The sequence below is a fragment of the Epinephelus moara genome, chromosome 23, assembly GCF_006386435.1.
Source record: "Epinephelus moara isolate mb chromosome 23, YSFRI_EMoa_1.0, whole genome shotgun sequence".
Classification (NCBI taxonomy): Eukaryota; Metazoa; Chordata; class Actinopteri; order Perciformes; family Serranidae; genus Epinephelus; species Epinephelus moara.
This window is the reverse complement of record NC_065528.1, coordinates 6,114,474-6,134,835: the sequence shown is the minus strand read 5'-3', so window position 1 is coordinate 6,134,835 and position 20,362 is coordinate 6,114,474. Positions and strand designations below refer to the sequence as shown.

The following is a 20,362-nucleotide window of genomic DNA, read 5'->3' as shown; positions in this document are numbered from 1 at the left end:
GGTAAATGTTTCTATATTGTTAAGCATATTTAAAAACATGTAACACTTTATAACCTCTTTCACAAGACATTTATGGAACATTTTACATACACATATTTCCCTCACAATTTAGTGTAATGTCTTGATGTTTTTATTTGTTTCATACTTCCTGTCAATATAATCCGATTAATCATATTTCTACATATGTTTCGTATCAAGATTATGTTAGGACCTCATTTTGCAAAGCAGATGTCACATGTCTGCCACGTGTGTCCTGGCCCAAAGAAGTGGCCTCCAATGGATGATTAAAGAAAAGTAAACACTGACTGAAGAAATTGGTGCAAGGTATTAAATCATACAATCAAGTGATGAGTGAACAAATCATTTTTTCTTCATTTATTCATTCATTCTTGAAGGCAGCTTTAATCAAATATAAGTTAACTTGTGTGCAGAACTGAAACAGTGTAAATCAATCAGACTTTATTTATATAGCTCTTCTCATACAAAGAAGTAAAGACTTTATGGCTGTCAACTCTTTCCAGTCATACCAAATTTATGTAATTCCAAGACTGTTTAGGGACCCCTGTATGCACAAATATTTAAATACACCATTTTGAAAAAAGTATATTTGAAAATCTTTGATTTTTAGCGAACGTGCATAGTTTCAATTCAGTTTCATAGATAAGCAAGATTGGACAAACAACATTGTTGCCATGAATCAAAAAGCCTTTGCAGAGGGTGTGGCTTAGCAAAAAAAAAAAAAGGCCATAACTCAAGTTGTATAAGAGCAATCCTGATTAAACTCAGTGGAGACATCTGTTGTGGCAAATTTGTTCCCAACCTTGGCCAGAAAAGTGGTCTGGACCTCCAGTCATTTCTTTGTCAGTAACCCTTTTGTCAAAAGCACTGGAGTCACAAAAAATACTCGATGGACACTTGATGGAGCAGGATCAGATGCAAATGGCTTGGAGCAGTTGATACTGACACAACAAGCTAAGCCAAAACTATTCAGTTTAGACTAACGTTTGACAATCTGACTGTGTCTTAAATACCATGAAAAAACCCTCCTGCTTGCCCCAAACATTTTTCTTTTCAGTCCAGCCAAATCCTGTGAATGTTACTGTGGCTTTTTTTGAGACCTCATAAATTGCTGCTTAGTGAGGACCCATGAGGTCTGGCCTGGCACCAGGTTCCTATACAGCTCTTTCACATAGTAGACTTTGAATTGGCTGTTTGACCTCTGCATCAGCTGCACAGTGTTTCACCTGCACATCACCATGTCATTGTGTGGTTCACACTCACCGCCCTGCACATCACCATGTCATTGTGTGGTTCACACTCACCGCCACCATTCTCTTCACTTCTCAACCTGTAGACAACATGTAAACTTGGTGTATGCTTGAATCTAGACTCCCTCCCCCCATCAACACACACCTAGCTGCCTTTTTGAGGGCACACATGGGACAAAAGAACATCAACCATGTTTTTAATAATGGGAGGTCGTGGGTGGACATTATGTGGCAGGTGGTGGGCCAGGACCATCGACCAGGCATCGATTAGATGAACATCCATTCCTTTGAACATGGCTCTGAGCACCTTATAACGCTGAAGTGAGTACCAGTCACTGAAGATTAGCGAAAGATCAAATGTCAAAGCTCTGGGGTTTCCTGTCCGGATGATGACCACTGTCCCTGGAGCCCTGGTCAGCAGCCGCACCACTGCCCTTCGGATGCCCTGCAGCCGCCGTATGTAAAGCTCTATGGGGAGAGGTGTAATGTGAGCCCAGATGCCAATAATTACGATGGTATTGGTGCCTCCGGTTAAGCGGTCTATTTCATTGGCAGTGTAAGGTAGTGCGGTAGGTGGTACCGTGGCATGACTGACTAAAGGAGGGCCGTGGAACTTGAACGTCACCATGATATTGTTTGCATTGTCTATGCCTATGAAAGGTTCAAATTTTGACCGGCCATGTAGGTCAAACTCCTTAAGACCTAAAAGTATGACAAGGGAAACAGATTAAGCTGCAGTGTGAACAAAATCAAACTGTTGCTAGAAATTCTGTGGATCAGGTACCTGGTAGGTTTTGGATGAGGAATTCATTCCACTGCCTGATGGTGGAGTCTCCATACAGGTGGACTTTCTTCCCTTTCAGACACTTAGTGATGTTATAGATGTTGAACTGTTGAACTGTTGTTCCATCTAGTGCTTGCCATACACCCTGGTAGTAATAGCCAGAGGGTCCAGATGTCACACTGCTACTCTTCACCTCCGGTTGACCTGAGAGGAAGTAATAGGTGGGGTTATTCTTAGGGGTCAAGACAGTCTGTCTTTTAAACATTATACAGAGTGTCCCACAAAAAAACCCCTCAGGATTAAGTTTGGTTTCTATTATAGAAATGAATTCTGTTTCTCATTTGGTGCTAGAAAAAACGAATGGTTCACGTGACGCTTTTATCAGCTGTTTATTATTGTAATATTTCAAATTAATCTTCCTTGAAAATGTTGGATTCAGTATACCATGCTGTGCTGTGATTTGTCTCTGATTCAGGTTTCTGCACACATCATTGCAGTTCATATGAGAAAGTTGATTTGTCTTCTTGAAACAACTGTAGGAGGTAACACTGGTACATTTGTCTTTATAAAGGCCATATTACATGAACTGCCTTCTAATTTATGTTCTTTACTGACTCCGAAAACTATCAGTAGCAACCTTCAGTCATGTGGACAACTTATGTACGTCATTCCTCAAACCCACTTTGTCTTTGGTGAAAGTGCTTTTTTTGTTCCCTTATTTTGGTGTCAGCTACAAAGTTAGGACTATTTGCCCCCAGATGCAAATGTCTGGTTACTGAATGCTGCTAATTCAATTGTTTAATGTAATGTGGCTGTTTGTTTAAAGTCTGTTGGGGAATTTCTTTAGCCGTTTACTTTAAACATTTTGCTGCCATGCCTTTAGTTTGTTTGTTCTTTTATGTAAAATTCTGTAAATTCTGCCACTGTCTATTTTTCATTTAATCTTTATTTACATGAATATTCCCATCGACATTCAACCCAGCATGGACCTTTAAGTCCTAAAAGCTGGGGTGGATCAAGACCTCGTACAAGACCTTTGTCTCTACCGGGCCATGCTACATGAAACATGTAAAGGAAACATTGTTGCATCCTATTTGTGGACTACAGAAACATTTTGAGGATATGCTTCAATGGCTTAGTTAGAAAAGTTCAGTAAGTTTGCTGATGCTGGAACAAACTTTCACTGATTCATGGCCAAATTTGCAAAAATGTAATTGACCTGTTTGGAACCGATGGCTCCCCCTAGTGACAGATCTCACAATAATTCTTCATAAGTGGTTCAACATTAGAATTTAACACACCCTGCAAGTTTTGTAATGATTAGAGGGAAAAAATCTGCTAGTTTGATTTGTGTTATGCCACTCCCTTTTTTTTTCTTTTTTTTTTATGTGGGACGCCCCCTAGTGGTTGACTTGAATGAAACTTTCAGAAAGTGTTGCTACTACATATGTAGACATTTCCTCCCAAGTTTTTGGGTTGATTGGCTCAGCAAATATGATGTTATGTCTTTGTATGTGCTGAGCCACACCCTCTCTAGTGTCCTCACATCGGGCGAGGTACTCAAGGTCCAAATTTGCCGTATCCCTGAGAGCTTCCTGACTCAACAGATGAATAAATGTGGACAATTGGTCTTCTAAAATCCAAGAAACAATGACGGCAACAATAACATTAACATGTGTTATAACTGCTAAACATTTGGGCTACCTGGTAGCTGACAAGAATCATGGCTAAAACCACAATTAAGCTAATTTCCAAAAGAGGAGAAGTGGCAGTTGTTTAGTTGTTATGCACTGTAATGGTACACTCTTAGTACATGCAAATAGTTAACACTCCCTCCACACAGTTCTGGGAAAAAAGTGTTAGCTTTCTAGCCGAAATCAAGCAAGCAATTGCAGTCTCTCCTTATACTGGGGGATAACAGCTGGTATAATGTGAAAAAGTCTAGATGCACTGCTAACAGCTGATGCCACGTTCATCAAATTTTGGTGTAGTATTTCATGCTCCCAGGGCTCTTCTCAAATTGGCTGAATACATCGACAGGGGAAAGCTAGCAAGACAACAGTCATAAGTTGTGTACAAACAGGCTTTTGCTGGCTGTTTTACTTTACTTAAGTTTGAGTTATGGACAGTGGTGACAGTGGTAAAATTTATACTTAACCTTTCTTTTTTGGCAACACAGTGACATTGCCAGGTCCTGAGGCCTGAATGTAGACTTTTAAGTTGACACCCCTGAAAAAAAGCACACGATAAAATATCTCTTGAGCACACTACAACATGAACAACATAATTACAACAAAGGTGGACACAAGTCTGAAATCATTACACAAAGGTAGGAAAAAACGTAGCCTTTAAAATCCATTTTGTGATTTAAAATTGCACTAATAAAAGGTGCTGTTGTTACATTAGCTACTAAATGTTGCACTCCCCCTTCCATCCGCTAATGTCACCACATTACTGTTGCATAAAGCACAAGTGATTGCCAGTTTGTTGAACAACCTGCGTATTTCATGGTTGAGTTAAGAGACGGACTCAGTCATGTCAAGGGCTGAATCTTTCATGGCTGAGTAATGAATTCATTTTATAAAATGTACAGTAGCTACACATAAGCTACAGATTTAGGTTGTGTGGTGGTGTTACAAGAATTATGTAAAGTTATCTGACATTATGGTAATCGTGTAATATAAAAGAAGTTTCACCCTTTTTGGTTTGACGTCTCATCATATTTGGGAGGGAGAAAGGCTACTGATTTTAACTCTAGGCAAGGAAAGAATATGTCAGTAGGCTAAAACCTTTTTTCTGGGACTGGCCTATAGTAATGTTAGTCTCATGACTTGCACTGCTCTCACTCTTTGTTGATAATGAGCCTTTTGGTCCCTCTGCCTCCCCCTCCTCTAGGAGACTACAGCTGCAGAAATATAAGCTTCACACCACAGACAGAGTCTGCCCGTACACACAATCACTATGTTAACTGTTAGCATCCCACTGCTAATATTACTAAATGGTTATCAAGGGTTTAAAACCAAAGTTGAGCGGCTTTGGTGTTCATGTGAGTTTGTTGGGACCATTTAATGGCTCAGTGTCGGATCTTAGCTGCTGCTGTTAACTCTTGCTAGCTGAGCAGACATTAAACCAGGCCCCCAGGAACACAGCGTAGCCCTGCTTCCTCGTTTTCCCAGTGTGCACTCACAGTATTGCAGCAAAAAAAAGATCTGTGGATGTTTTTTGTTTTTTAATATTTGCCTGCATTAAAAAATATATATATATATTTTAATTAATATTCTAAAGCAATGGGTCCAATGGCTATCTGTAAGGTTCGCTTGCAGTGTTGAACCAACACATTAATAATTATCACCTGAGTTTCTCTGAGCTCTGCACAATACTTTAGCATCTTTCAGTTCATTGTTTTGGTTTTGCAGCAGGTCAGATATTTCACTCTGGAGTTGGTGGAGACTAAACTAGAACTAAAGGGAGAATCAATATTACACTCACATTTGCCATTAACACAACTCCAAACAAATGTGAATGTTGCCACTTGTCTACTAGATGTCTACTATGTCACTGCTAACACTCATACATTAAGTTGTAAGGGGAGAGAGTATTTGCACCAACATTGTGGTTTGGTTAGTAACCCGGATGCACAGCCATTATAGAGATACATTGTGGATGTAATTTCAGCCAATTTTAGGATGTCTAAACCAAGATAAGGTTCAGAAAAAACAGGTGGAAGCTGCTGAAACTCAAAGAGAAGGAAAGAGTGTGATGTTTTGAGAACTATGGTTAATAGGTGTTGAAGATCCTACAAGCTGGCTCAGTCCATCTTGAGATGACGACCCTAATGCAGCCTGCCTATTTTGTATCCCAACACTGTGAACTCTTATTTCTAATATAATATACATATTAATATAGCACACTTTTGAACATCTACATTTTAGTAAAATTTGACAAAAACTATAGAAGTCTCTTGTACTAGTAGTGGGAGTAGGCTATGAAATTGGATCAGAATCAGATATTCAGTCAAGAATGCATGAAACAGCAGCTAAATATCAATATGCTTGCATTTTATGACACCATAAAATTAGTTAGTAGTTATTTATATTTACCTTCCTGACAAGGACAAGTAATGCAAATTAAGTCAAATGTCATTAAGGCTCTTGCCCTGGAAGTTGTGGTACAGTTTAGGCAATCACAACCGCCTCCTTTCCTCAGACAAGCTTTTGCACTCTTCTCCATGATTTGTAAAAACTTTTGGCAATCTGTGGTACTCCAGATGCTTTTTGCGAGCCAAGTGATTAATCAAGCCAAAAACAACAATATAATAATAATAATAATAATAATAATAATAATAATAATAATAATTTTAAGCAACAAAAATTGGGTACAGTCACATGTTTGGTTTGGTTGTTTTGTTGATGTTTAGTATGTTCAAAATGGCCAACTTCTGGACCGATGACATGCAGTGAAAACAAAATGTAATATATCGCTGTTATGTTTCTAGCTTGTTGCACAAAAGTGGCAAAAAACATTCATCTTTAACTTTCTGAGAAGACAAATTCAAGAAAATTTAAATGTATGAATTTACAATTAAACATGCAACCCCAAATCAGAAAATGTTGGGGCACTGTGTAAAATGTGAATAAAAACAGGGTGCACTGATTTGCAAATCCTTTCTGACCTACATTCAACTGAATACAGTACAAAGATAAGATATTTAACGTTTAAACTGCTAAATTATATAGTTTTGTAAAATATACACTTCTGATTTTGATGTCAGCAACACCTTCCCAAAAAACGTTGGGACAGGGGCAACTAAAGAACAGCTGTTTGGAACATTTCACAGGTCAACAGGTTAACTGGTAACAGATGATGTTATAATTAACAGGTCTGAAAGGGGAATCTTTGAGAGGTTTAGTTGTTCACAAACAAGGATGGTAACTTTGTGAAAAACTGTGTGGGCAAACAGTCCAATAACTGAATGACATTTCTTAATGCACACTGAGTTTTATTTGTGTCATCATTGCGTCATAAAACTTGAGGCATCTTTAGATTCAGTCTTTACTGCCTGTAGTTACAACAGCCCAGTGGCCAGAAGAAAAATGTTGGCACTGTATACATGTTACATTTCCATGTTTCATATCTATCATATCAATGTTTCAAAAGTAACTTTGTATATGAGATGACTTTGTATCTGGAGGTGGAGGAGATGGTGAATGGTGTGATATCTGTTCAAGATCAACAAACAGTGACACCAGTTGTGATACAGGAAGTCATGTCTGTTTTTGTAGCGGCTTTGTAGGCACCAAAAGTGGGTGTTCTGTAGTGACCAGGACTCCAGCCAGTTTTCATGGTGGCCAATCAGTAGAATTACAACTTCCAGGTTTGTCACATGATGCCCCGTGGCCCAAAAAGACTTTTTCTCATTGAATTACAGCAAGAAAGAGACCTCTGTAATTCTCATTGAATTACAGCAAGAAAGAGACCTCTGTAAACTAGTGGATACATTTTTTTGTCACAACCCCTGCTAAATGACTCATTTCACTACAGGAATTAAATCCATTCAGTCAAATAACAATGAGAAAGTCGAGAAGAGCTGGACTACTGAATTCACGCCAACAGTGCATTTAACCAGAAGTAGCCAGCTCAGCCGGCAGAAGTCTACAGTGTGCCTGCTCTATGGGTCGCACAATGTGTAAGCATTGGCTATCATTTGGGTGATCATTTGACAACTGAACCACTTTCTGAGCAATTTTCATATGAATAACTGGGGCCCTGCTGACAATGCTGTATCCAGGTCTCTTTATACATCAATAGTAGCAAGTGACTGCTATGTTTCCAGCTGCTCTTTAAGCACGAAAAGTGGTTGTTTCTTGCCAAGACATTGGCAAGATCCATTGGCACTTGATGAATGTTATTTTAAGTTATACAAGATGCGAGTCCTGTCTCTCTTTTCCCTCACCTCCGAAAGAGCTTCCTCTCATAGGCCATGGTGAAGCCACCTTTTCCTTTCATGGTGTGGCTGATTCTGGCATCACAGCTCAGGTTCTTTGGCTTGTAGCAGAACCAAGGCTCGCCTGTCCGGACGTCAGTGTAGTTGCACAGCGGCTGCTGGGTTGGACGCAGGCAGACGTTACAGACAGTAGTTTCAGAGAGTGAGTCTGTGCGGAAGAGGCTCCTGAAGTAAACCCTGTCAGGATGTTCTCTGTTCAGCCTTTTCAACACTGAGATAGCCTCACCGGGATGAACCAGCATCACCTGATTGGACAGAGAACCAGAGTTTTCACCAAATCCAAGTCATGTTAAGTCATATTAATAAAGACAATTATTCTGTCATTGCTGCCTTTTTGCTCGTTATTCATACCCATTGTCTCTGCACTCATATGATTGTAATTCTGTCTGTCACAAAATCAGTTTGGCTTGCTGTCATCATATGCTCTGACAGGACAAGCTCATCAAAAGCCCACTCCTCTTAACATCCAGATCCTCAGCTCTTTTCATCTCATTTCATCACCACCACCACCAGCGTCTAGACTCCATGGGGGGAGATACCTAATCCACTATGTCTTTCCCACCCTCTTGGAATAGATGACATCACGATGGGGTCTAATTGCCAAAGACTCTTGTCATTTCTCATACTTATGTGCATATGTAAATAAATAGTATTTTCTTTTAGAATGAGTATCTCCTGATTGAAATGTTGTAGTGTTTTGGGAAATATTGTTTTGTGAAATGCTGTAATTTTGTTTCTAAAATGATTTCTGTGTTTTGACCCTCAGGGCCACCACTGAAGATAGATTTACACACCTACAGTACAACCACATTTACCATGTTAGCTTTTAGCATCACCTCAACCTGCGCTTCTCCTTCCCAGAGTAAAGAGAACACAGCAGAGTAGCTCCCATTGAGATGATCCACCACTTGCCCAGCTACACCTGCACCAAACTTCAGGTTGTGGAGTCGGGCGAGTAAGAAGTCCCCCCCAGACTTCTTGGGACGGCCCTGGAAGTCAGACATTGTTATCATAACCTCCAGCTGATCCCCTACATGCCACTGTCCTTCTCCCCTCCTTGGGAGAATGGTGAAGGTGCTGTGAGCTGGATCACTGGTATTCACTGAGTAAAAAGGAGCTGGCAAAGGTGGAGTTTCAGGCCAAGCAATGGAGTCTAGTAGGAGGCGTTCCTCCAGAGCGTCCTCAGGGGAGAGTGGCTGGAAGGTGCAGAAGCTGTGATTCATGTCAGGGTGAGTGGTAACTCTCGGGAGGATGATGGAGTTCACTTCTTGCTGAAACTGGCAGGGGTTAAGAGAGATTTCTAATCAATACATAGACTGGTGCAAAGGTGATTCATCCAGCTATTGATGGTCTTCTTCCTAAAGCCTCCCCCACTGCCCTCTCAACAGCATCCTAGTGGCTTGAACATAAAAATACTAGTTGAGAGCACTATTTGACGACAGCTCCCTTCTAAAATGTAACACTTATACTTTTGCTCTCTAGGGAAATGTTCATTTTTGAGTCCAGTCCAACTGATAAGCCTTTGTCTATGGGCCTGACGTAGCTGCACACAATCTGGAATTTTACATCTCTAAGACGACGTGATTATTCAAGAAACCCTTAAATCAGTTGTAGAAAGGAAACTTTCACTTTAACAACAGATGAGTTACCTTATTTTAACCCTTAAACGGATTCTGTATGCAGAAGCTTACAGCAATGAAACTGTAATATCAATCAGATGTAATAAATGCAATCAAAACGGAATCAATCAAAGACAATGAGTCAATTATTTTCTATCTTTGCCCTATTGCTCCTTTACTCGTGACCTCCTTGGGTTCTGAAGAACAAAGCTGGAAGTAAAAATGCAAAAAGTCCAAAAACCTCCAAAATCAGTAACGGCAACTCATTTAGTGGATTGAGTGTGAACAGGATAAGCTCCAGCACTCGCAGTAACCCCATCTCATCAGGCCCTGGTTCATCTCAGTCTATGGCAACAGAAAAATTGCTCTGCTCAGTTTATCGGTTCGTTTGAGATGAGCCAGGCCTGAGCAGATTCGATCACCGGTGATCGGCTCACAATGCATGCCGGTTAGTTTTGTGTCCAACTTCATCCCAACTTCATCCCGACTTGCTCTGACATATTACAAAAGTGGAAGCTGATAAAATCGTGAGAGTGAGGCGGCTGCAGTTTTTAGAGCCAGGCGCTGCAGTTGCTCTCCACTCTGCTCTGTGACTGATGGTGAAGTTTAGTTGACCAACATTAAACATTTCAAATGGGGTCCACCATTCAAGTGATCCCACTAAAAACAGGTTCTCACCTCCAGAACGTCAATGTTGCGTAGCACTAAGATTAAGACAGCCACGGCCAGAACGAGGAAGATGGCGCTCCACTCCCTTCTTGTACAAGCTCTGGCCTTCATGACAGTCCTGATCTATGGCCGTAGCACAGCACTGTAACAACTTCCTCTGATACTGAATAAAACATAAAAACAAAAGGGTAACTGAAACCTTGTAATGCTGAAACTTGAACCTGATTGTGAAATTCTCTCTATACAAGTAGTGTGACATGTCCAGCCTTCTGTTATCATGACTAGATCCGGTCTTACAGGTAATTCCTTTGATCAACCATCCATGAAAGCCACAACCAAAGACAGCAGCCTCTCTCTTGTAGTTAGGCAACCCCATAATGTACAGCATCATGTACTGTAAATATCTGAATCCATTTGGACACTGCAGTCTCCTGTGATCCACAACACAACAAGTTGCACACATGTGTTTTCTCTCTCATGACACAGATCAGAATAGCCTTCTGCAAATTGTTCAAATGTATTTCTGCCAAGACAACAAATGCAGTTGATGTGACACACACCCACCCACCTGCTCATTTGCCTAAATGTTTGTTTTGTTTGCTGGATTTCCTGGTAATGAATGTGAGGGTGGTGACTTCAGACAGCACTGGAGCACGCTCACAGCAGTAATAGACAAGAGTATCTCAACTTGTTTTAACATTAAACACTCCTATGTGCCAAAAGAGCCACCTCAGTAACATGAGTCCCTTTTACAAGCACAGTTGTTATATATACACACACGTCATATCATTTATTATTATGTATAATATAACAAGAATGTTGTCTATCTGCTAGATTCGAAAAGATTTAAGGCGTAGTCACAGGGCTGGATTTTTGATGGTGTGTTGCTTGCCAACAAAACATCACTAGCGATGGATGTGATTACAGCAACAGGTAAAACAGGCTCTGTTGTTGCACTTGAATATACTTAAGCACATCTTTTACTAGTAATTCCGTACTTTTTAAAAATAAACTTTCATCCAACTTTGTTTCTACTAGAAGAATTTCTTAATTACAATTTAAGCACACTTGAAATGCATAACAAATTCAATACATTTTACTTAAAACAGATTTTAAATAAGAAAATAGCACACTTTTAGTACAATCATGTGCTCAACTAAATGTTTTAAGTATACTTTGATCATTTTTGTAGATAACTATTATAATATACAATAAATATACTTCGAATCAAAATAAAGTGTTAAAAAAACTTTAAAGTACCATTTATTTGAATTTATAATGAGTTTAAAGTATACTTAATTTTTATCAAAAATGCTCCAGGTAGAAACAAAGTGGCTTCATGCAAAAGCAAACAAAACACAACAAAAACGGGCCTGTGCACACGTCATATCATTTATTATTATGTATAATATAACAAGAATGTTGTCTATCTGCTAGATTCGAAAAGATTTAAGGCGTAGTCACAGGGCTGGATTTTTGATGGTGTGTTGCTTGCCAACAAAACATCACTAGCGATGGATGTGATTACAGCAACAGGTAAAACAGGCTCTGTTGTTGCGCTTAAATATACTTAAGCACATCTTTTACTAGTAATTCCATACTTTTTAAAAATAAACTTTCATCCAACTTTGTTTCTACTGGAAGAATTTCTTAATTACAATTTAAGCACACTTGAAATGCATAACAAATTCAATACATTTTACTTAAAACAGATTTTAAATAAGAAAATAGCACACTTTTAGTACAATCATGTGCTCAACTAAATATTTTAAGTATACTTTGATCATTTTTGTAGATAACTATTATAATATACAATAAATATACTTCGAATCAAAATAAAGTGTTAAAAAAAACTTTAAAGTACCATTTATTTGAATTTATAATGAGTTTAAAGTATACTTAAATTTTATCAAAAATGCTCCAGGTAGAAACAAAGTGGCTTCATGCAAAAGCAAACAAAACACAACAAAAACGGGCCTGTGCTTTAGAGATGCTTTGCCTTACAGTGCATACACACAGAGGGCACTTCACTTCTATTCTGTAGTATAAAAAGTTATAATATATTGTACTTAAAGGGATAGAGCACCCAAAAATGAAAATTCAGCCATTACCTACTCACTCATATGCAGAGGGAGGCTCAGGTGAAGTTTCAGAGTCCTCACATCCCTTGCGGAGATCCAAGGGAAGAGGGGGTAGCAGCACAACTCCACCTAATGTAGGCTGGGTGCCCCAGATTAAAACGTCCAAAAAACACATAATTGAAACCACAAAATATCTCCATACTGCTTGTCCATAGTGATCCAAGTGTCCTGAAGCCGCGACATAAAAAGTTGTTTGGAAAAACATCATTTAAACTCTGTTTTTAGCCTCACTGTAGCCTGTAGCCAGTCTCCCCCTTTGATGTGGCAAGGCCTCACACAACAGAACAAAGTAAATGGTCCACTAAATTAATATATTAAAAGTGCAACAAAATCGACTAATTGTGGGAACAGTGGTTGGCTCCTCTACTTAGGTGTTGGCTTTGACTAAAACAAAAAAAGCGAATAAGTATAACAGGAAAAAACGTGACAAACATTTTAATAAATAAATTGTTCAAACAAATGATATACCTTGTAAAACAGGAGAAAGTTGTTCCTATCAGTCAGATGCTTGCAGGTGAGTGGACTCTAAATTTACAAAGAACTGAGTTAACTTTTGAATTAAATAAATAGAATTTGTTTTATTAGAAATTGTATTGTTTGGCATACCATACTTCCTGTCTGGCATGCTCTGGCAACCACTCCAAGGTTTTATTTCAAACAGACAGACCCTAGTCAAACCTTTTCATCCGTTGTTTTTAAAGTTAAAAGTTTTTAAAAGATGTTTTAAAATGATCTTTGTCTCCATGAACTAACAACTATTTCCCTCTTAACAATGGTGGTTTTAGAATATGTTTTATCAAATAAAAGCCTACCAAATTGAGCAAACAATTGCAGGCCTCAGCTCTCCTCTTTGGAGTGTGTCTCAGTGCAGGCAGAAAGACCCAGGTTGTTCTCCTCCTCCTCCTTCTTCTTCTGCTGCTGCTGCTGCTGCTTCCTCCTCCTCCTCCTCCTCCTCCTCCTCCTTCTTCTTCTTCTTCTTCTTCTTCTTCTTCTTCTTCTTCTTCTTCTTCTTCTNCGCCGTATGTAGAGCTCTATGGGGAGAGGTGTAATGTGAGCCCAGATGCCAATAATTACGATGGTGTTGGTGCCTCCGGTTAAACGGTCTATTTCATTGGCAGTGTAAGGTAGTGCGGTAGGTGGTACCGTGACATGACTGACTAAAGGAGGGCCGTGGAACTTGAACGTCACCATGATATTGTTTGCATTGTCTATGCCTATGAAAGGTTCAAATTTTGACCGGCCATGTAGGTCAAACTCCTTAAGACCTAAAAGTATGACAAGAGAAACAGATTAATCTGCAGTGTGAACAAAATCAAACTGTTCCTAGAAATCCTGTGGATCAGGTACCTGGTAGGTTTTGGATGAGGAATTCATTCCACTGTCTGATTGTGGAGTCTCCATACAGGTGGACTTTCTTCCCTTTCAGACACTTAGTGATGTTATAGATGTTGAACTGTTGAACTGTTGAACTGTTGTTCCATCTAGTGCTCGCCATGCACCCTGGTAGTAATAGCCAGAGGGTCCAGATGTCACACTGCTACTCTTCACCTCCGGTTGACCTGAGAGGAAGTAATAGGTGGGGTTATTCTTAGGGGTCAAGACAGTCTGTCTTTTAAACATTATACAGAGTGTCCCACAAAAAAAACCCTCAGGATTAAGTTTGGTTTCTATTATAGAAATGAATTCTGTTTCTCATTTGGTGCTAGAAAAAAGGAATGGTTCACGTGACACTTTTATCAGCAGTTTATTATTGTAATATTTCAAATTAATCTTCCTTGAAAATGTTGGATTCAGTATACCATGCTGTGCTGTGATTTGTCTCTGATTCAGGTTTCTGCACACATCATTGCAGTTCATATGAGAAAGTTGATTTGTCTTCTTGAAACAACTGTAGGAGGTAACACTGGTACATTTGTCTTTATAAAGGCCATATTACATGAACTGCCTTCTAATTTATGTTCTTTACTGACTCCGAAAACTATCAGTAGCAACCTTCAGTCATGTGGACAACTTATGTACGTCATTCCTCAAACCCACTTTGTCTTTGGTGAAAGTGCTTTTTTTGTTCCCTTATTTTGGTGTCAGCTACAAAGTTAGGACTATTTGCCCCCAGATGCAAATGTCTTGTTACTGAATGCTGCTAATTCAATTGTTTAATGTAATGTGGCTGTTTGTTTAAAGTCTGTTGGGGAATTTCTTTAGCCGTTTACTTTAAACGTTTTGCTGCCATGCCTTTAGTTTATTCTTTTATGTAAAATTCTGTAAATTCTGCCACTGCCTATTTTTCATTTAATCTTTATTTACATGAATATTCCTATCGACATTCAAAATGTTTTTTGAAACAGACAAGACAAATAATAATAAATACAGCCACAAGTGGCAACTCCTGGATTCAACCCAGCATGGACCTTTAAGTCCTAAAAGCTGGGGTGGATCAAGACCTCGTACAAGACCTTTGTCAGTAAGTTTGCTGATGCTGGAAGAAACTTTCACTGATTCATGGCCAAATTTGCAAAATGTAATTGACCTGTTTGGAACCGATGGCTCCCCCTAGTGACAGATCTCACAATAATTCTTCATCAGTGGTTCAACATTAGAATTTAACACACCCTGCAAGTTTTGTAACGATTAGAGGGAAAAAATCTGCTAGTTTGATTTGTGTTATGCCACTCCTTTTTTTTTTTTTTTTTTTGGGGACGCCCCCTAGTGGTTGATTTGAATGAAACTTTCAGAAAGTGTTGTTACTACATATGTAGACATTTCCTCTAAGTTTCTGGGATGATTGGCTCAGCAAATATGATGTTACGTCTTTTTATGTGCTGAGCCACACCCTCTCTAGTGTCCCCATATCAGGCAAGGTACTCAAGGTCCAAATTTGCCGTATCCCTGAGAGCTTCCTGACTCAACAGATGAATAAATGTGGACAATTGGTCTTCTAAAATCCAAGAAACAATGATGGCAACAATAACATTAACATGTGTTATAACTGCTAAACATTTGGGCTACCTGCTAGCTGACAAGAATCATGGCTAAAACCACAATTAAGCTAATTTCCAAAAGAGGAGAAGTGGCAGTTGTTTAGTTGTTGTGCACTGTAATGGTACACTCTTAGTACATGCAAATAGTTAACACTCCCTCCACACAGTTCTGGGAAAAAAGTGTTAGCTTTCTAGCCGAAATCAAGCAAGCAATTGCAGTCTCTCCTTATACTGGGGGATAACAGCTGGTATAATGTGAAAAAGTCTAGATACACTGCTAACAGCTGATGCCACGTTCATCAAATTTTGGTGTAGTATTTCATGCTCCCAGGGCTCTTCTCAAATTGGCTGAATACATCTACAGGGGAACGCTAGCAAGACAACAGTCATAAGTTGTGTACAAACAGCCTTTTGCTGGCTGTTTTACTTTGTCTGTAGCAAATTTAAGTTTGAGTTATGGACAGTGGTGGCAGTGGTAAAATTTATACTTAACCTTTCTTTTTTGGCAACACAGTGACATTGCCAGGTCCTGAGGCCTGAATGTAGACTTTTAAGTTGACACCCCTGAAAAAAAGCACACGATAAAATATCTCTTGAGCACACTACAACACGAACAACATAATTACAACAAAGGTGGACACAAGTCTGAAATCATTATACGAAGGTACAAGTAGGAAAAAACGTAGCCTTTAAAATCCATTTTGTGATTTAAAATTGCACTAATAAAAGGTGTTGTTGTTACATTAGCTACTAAATGTCCCTTCCATCCGCTAATGTCACCACATTACTGTTGCATAAAGCACAAGTGATTGCCAGTTTGTTGAACAACCTGCGTATTTCATGGTTGAGTTAACAGACGGACTCAGTCATGTCAAGGGCTGAATCTTTCATGGCTGAGTAATGAATTCATTTTATAAAATGTACAGTAGCTACACATAAGCTACAGATTTAGGTTGTGTGGTGGTGTTTCAAGAATTATGTAACGTTATCTGACATTATGGTAATCGTGTAATATAAAACAAGTTTCACCATTTTTGGTTTGATATCTCATCATATTTGGGAGGGAGAAAGGCTGCTGATTTTAACTCTAGGCAAGGAAACAAAATGTTTTTTATGTCAATAGGCTAAAACCTTTTTCTGGGACCAGCCTATGGTAATGCTAGTCTAATGACTTGCACTGCTCTCACTCTTTGTTGATAATGAGCCTTTTGGTCCCTCTGCCTCCCCCTCCACTAGGAGATTACAGCTGCAGAAATATAAGCTCCACACCACAGACAGAGTCTGCCCGTACACACAATCACTATGTTAACTGTTAGCATCCCACTGCTAATATTACTAAATGGTTATCAAGGGTTTAAAACCAAAGTTGAGCGGCTTTGGTGTTCATGTGAGTTTGTTGGGACCATTTAATGGCTCAGTGTCGGATCTTAGCTGCTGCTGTTAACTCTTGCTAGCTGAGCAGACATTAAACCAGGCCCCCAGGAACACAGCGTAGCCCTGCTTCCTCGTTTTCCTAGTGTGCACTCACAGTATTGCAGCAAAAAAAGATCTGTGGATGTTTCTTGTTTTTTAATATTTGCCTGCATTAAAAAATATATATATATTCTAATTAATATTCTAAAGCAATGGGTCCAATGGCTATCTGTAAGGTTCACTTGCAGTTTCTCTGAGCTCTGCAAAATACTATAGCATCTTTCAGTTCATTGTTTTGGTTTTGCAGCAGGTCAGATATTTCACTCTGGAGTTGGTGGAGACTAAACTAGAACTAAAGGGAGAATTAATATTACACTCACATTTGCCATTAACACAACTCCAAACAAATGTGAATGTTGCCACATGTCTACTAGATGTCTACTATGTCACTGCTAACACTCATACATTTAGTTATAAGGGGAGAGAGTATCTGCACCAACATTGTGGTTTGGTTAGTAACCCGGATGCACAGCCATTATAGAGATACATTATGGATGTAATTTCAGCCAATTTTAGGATGTCTAAACCAAGATAAGGTTCAGAAAAAACAGGTGGAAGCTGCTGAAACTCAAAGAGAAGGAAAGAGTGTGATGTTTTGAGAACTATGGTTAATAGGTGTTGAAGATCCCTACAAGCTGGCTCAGTCCATCTTGAGATGACAACCCTAATGCAGCCTGCCTATTTTGTATCCCAACACTGAACTATCTTATTTCTAATATAATATACATATTAATATAGCACACTTTTGAACATCTACATTTTAGTAAAATTTGACAAAAACTATAGAAGTCTCTTGTACTAGTAGTAGGCTATGAAATTGGATCAGAATCAGATATTCAGTCAAGAATGCATGAAACAGCAGCTAAATATCAATATGCTTGCATTTTATGACACCATAAAATTAGTTAGTAGTTATTTATGTTTACCTTCCTGACAAGTAATGCAAATTAAATCAAATGTCATCAAGGCTCTTGCCCTGGAAGTTGTGGTACAGTTTAGGCAATCACAGCCGCCTCCTTTCCTCAGACAAGTTTTTGCACTCTTCTCCATGATTTGTAAAAACTTTTGGCAATCTGTGGTACTCCAGATGCTTTTTGCGAGCCAACTGATTAATCAAGCCAAAAACATAATAATAATAATAATAATAATTATTATTATTATTATTATTATTATTATTATTATCATTATTATCATCATCATCATCATCATCATCATTATTATTATTATTATTTTAAGCAACAAAAATTGGGTACAGTGACACGTTTGGTTTGGTTTGGTTGTTTTGCTGATGTTTAGTATGTTCAAAATGGCCAACTTCTGGACCGATGACATGCAGTGAAAACAAAATGTAATGGCCAACTTCTGGACCGATGACATGCAGTGAAAACAAAATGTAATATATCGCTGTTATGTTTCTAGCTTGTTGCACAAAAGTGGCAAAAAGCATTCATCTTTAACTTTCTGAGAAGACAAATTCAAGAAAATTGAAATGTATGAATTTACAATTAAACATGCAACCCCAAATCAGAAAATGTTGGGGCACTGTGTAAAATGTGAATAAAAACAAAGTGCAATGATTTGCAAATCCTTTCTGACCTACATTCAACTGAATACAGTACAAAGATAATATATTTAATGTTTAAAATGCTAAATTTTAGTTTTGTAAAATATACACTTCTGATTTTGATGTCAGCAACATCTTCCCAAAAAAAGTTGGGACAGGGGCAACAAAAGAACAGCTGTTTGGAACATTTCACAGGTCAACAGGTTAACTGGTAACAGATGATGTTATGATTAACAGGTCTGAAAGGGGAATCTTTGAAAGGTTTAGTTGTTCACAAACAAGGATGGTAACTTTGTGAAAAACTGTGTGGACAAACAGTCCAATAACTGAACGACATTTCTTAATGCACACTGAGTTTTATTTGTATCATCTTTAAAACTTGAGGCATCTTTAGATTCAGTCTTTACTGCCTGTAGTTACAACAGCCCAGTGGCCAGAAGAAAAATGTTGGCACTGTATACATGTTACATTTCCATGTTTCATATCTATCATATCAATGTTTCAGTTCAAATAAACACAAGAAGTTTGTGCTCTAGAGAAAGGATCAACACTCAGTGAATAATCTAAGCCCTATGATAAGCTAATATGGCAAGGCTTAACTATACAAACCAGTGAGCAGTGATAAATAGCATGTCTTTGGGGTCATCGGGTGGGAACCTCCTTTCACCAGTGTTTCGTCTAGTTGGTGCCACGACACCTCCAGGAGGCTAGACAGTGATCTCTGGCGTCCCAGAGACACTCCCCTAATGCCAGGTCTCACTGTTCCCCTCCCCGCACCAACCCAATAACCTCCTTTACCTTACTTACACATGGCTTTCTCAGCCCAAACAGCACTGCCATCTTCAACCAAACCCAGGCTCCGTACATGCGAGCTACAGGTAGAAACAGAGCTGATACTACCTTTCCTAGCACATTCACCATACTCTATTTCACACGCTACATAGCATAACTACAATATAAGCTAAAGTTAAAGGAGCTAAATGAACTTACAGGATCAGCAAGCACATTCACCTTGCCACATGGCCTCAAACAAAATGGATTCAAATAGGCCACTCCCACACTTAAATACTTCCTCTTCCTGGATTTCCTCCTGAGAGGAAGTGGATCTCTCCACCTGATCTCAAGGAGTTATGTGCCCTGCTTAGTAGTTCCCCCTGCTGGCCCCCAACTGACATTATTTCTTCGGTAATAGATAAACTGGCTGGTTCTTGCTGCTTCATCTGACATTTCCTTCACTGTCTTCCTCAACCTCTGTACCCGCACTCCGAGTTCCCCCAGGAGTGACACAGCTGATCTTGCTATGAATCCCCTACACCCCACTTCCACTGGACAAATCCTAGTTTTCCATCCTTGCTGCTCAGCTTCTGCTCCTAAATCTGCATATCTAAGCTTTTTCCTTTCATAGGCTTCTTCCACTGAGTCTTCCCAAGGAACTGTCAGCTCAATGAAATAAACTATCCGTTGACTCACTGACCACAACACTAAGTCAGGCCTCTGCCTGGTACAAACTATTTCCTGGGGAACAACAAGCTTTCCCCCTAAATCTACTTGCATTTCCCAATAACAAGCACCTTCTAGGCGGCCACACCCTTGCCTCCTCACTAACTTATCCCTTCTGTATTTCTCTCCCTCACGGACAAACTGAATTGCTAAACTCCTATCCTAAAAACCTTCTAAATTCACCTGTCTTCGTTTCCCTTCGATGCCTGCAGCTAAACATTTCAACACCTGGTTATGTCGCCATGTATATCGGCCTTGTGACAAGCTAACTTTACAGCCTGACAAAATATGCTTTAAGGTTGCGGTACCTGAACACAATGGGCATGATGGGTCCTCATTTACCCACAGTTTTAGGTACTGGG

At 39.2% G+C, this 20,362-nt stretch overlaps 1 pseudogene; it reads right to left on the bottom strand.

Annotated features, from left to right (window-relative positions):
• Positions 1–1,290: 1,290 nt before the first annotated feature.
• Positions 1,291–20,362, bottom strand: part of LOC126385253 (NXPE family member 3-like) — a 27,182-nt pseudogene continuing 8,110 nt past the window's right edge.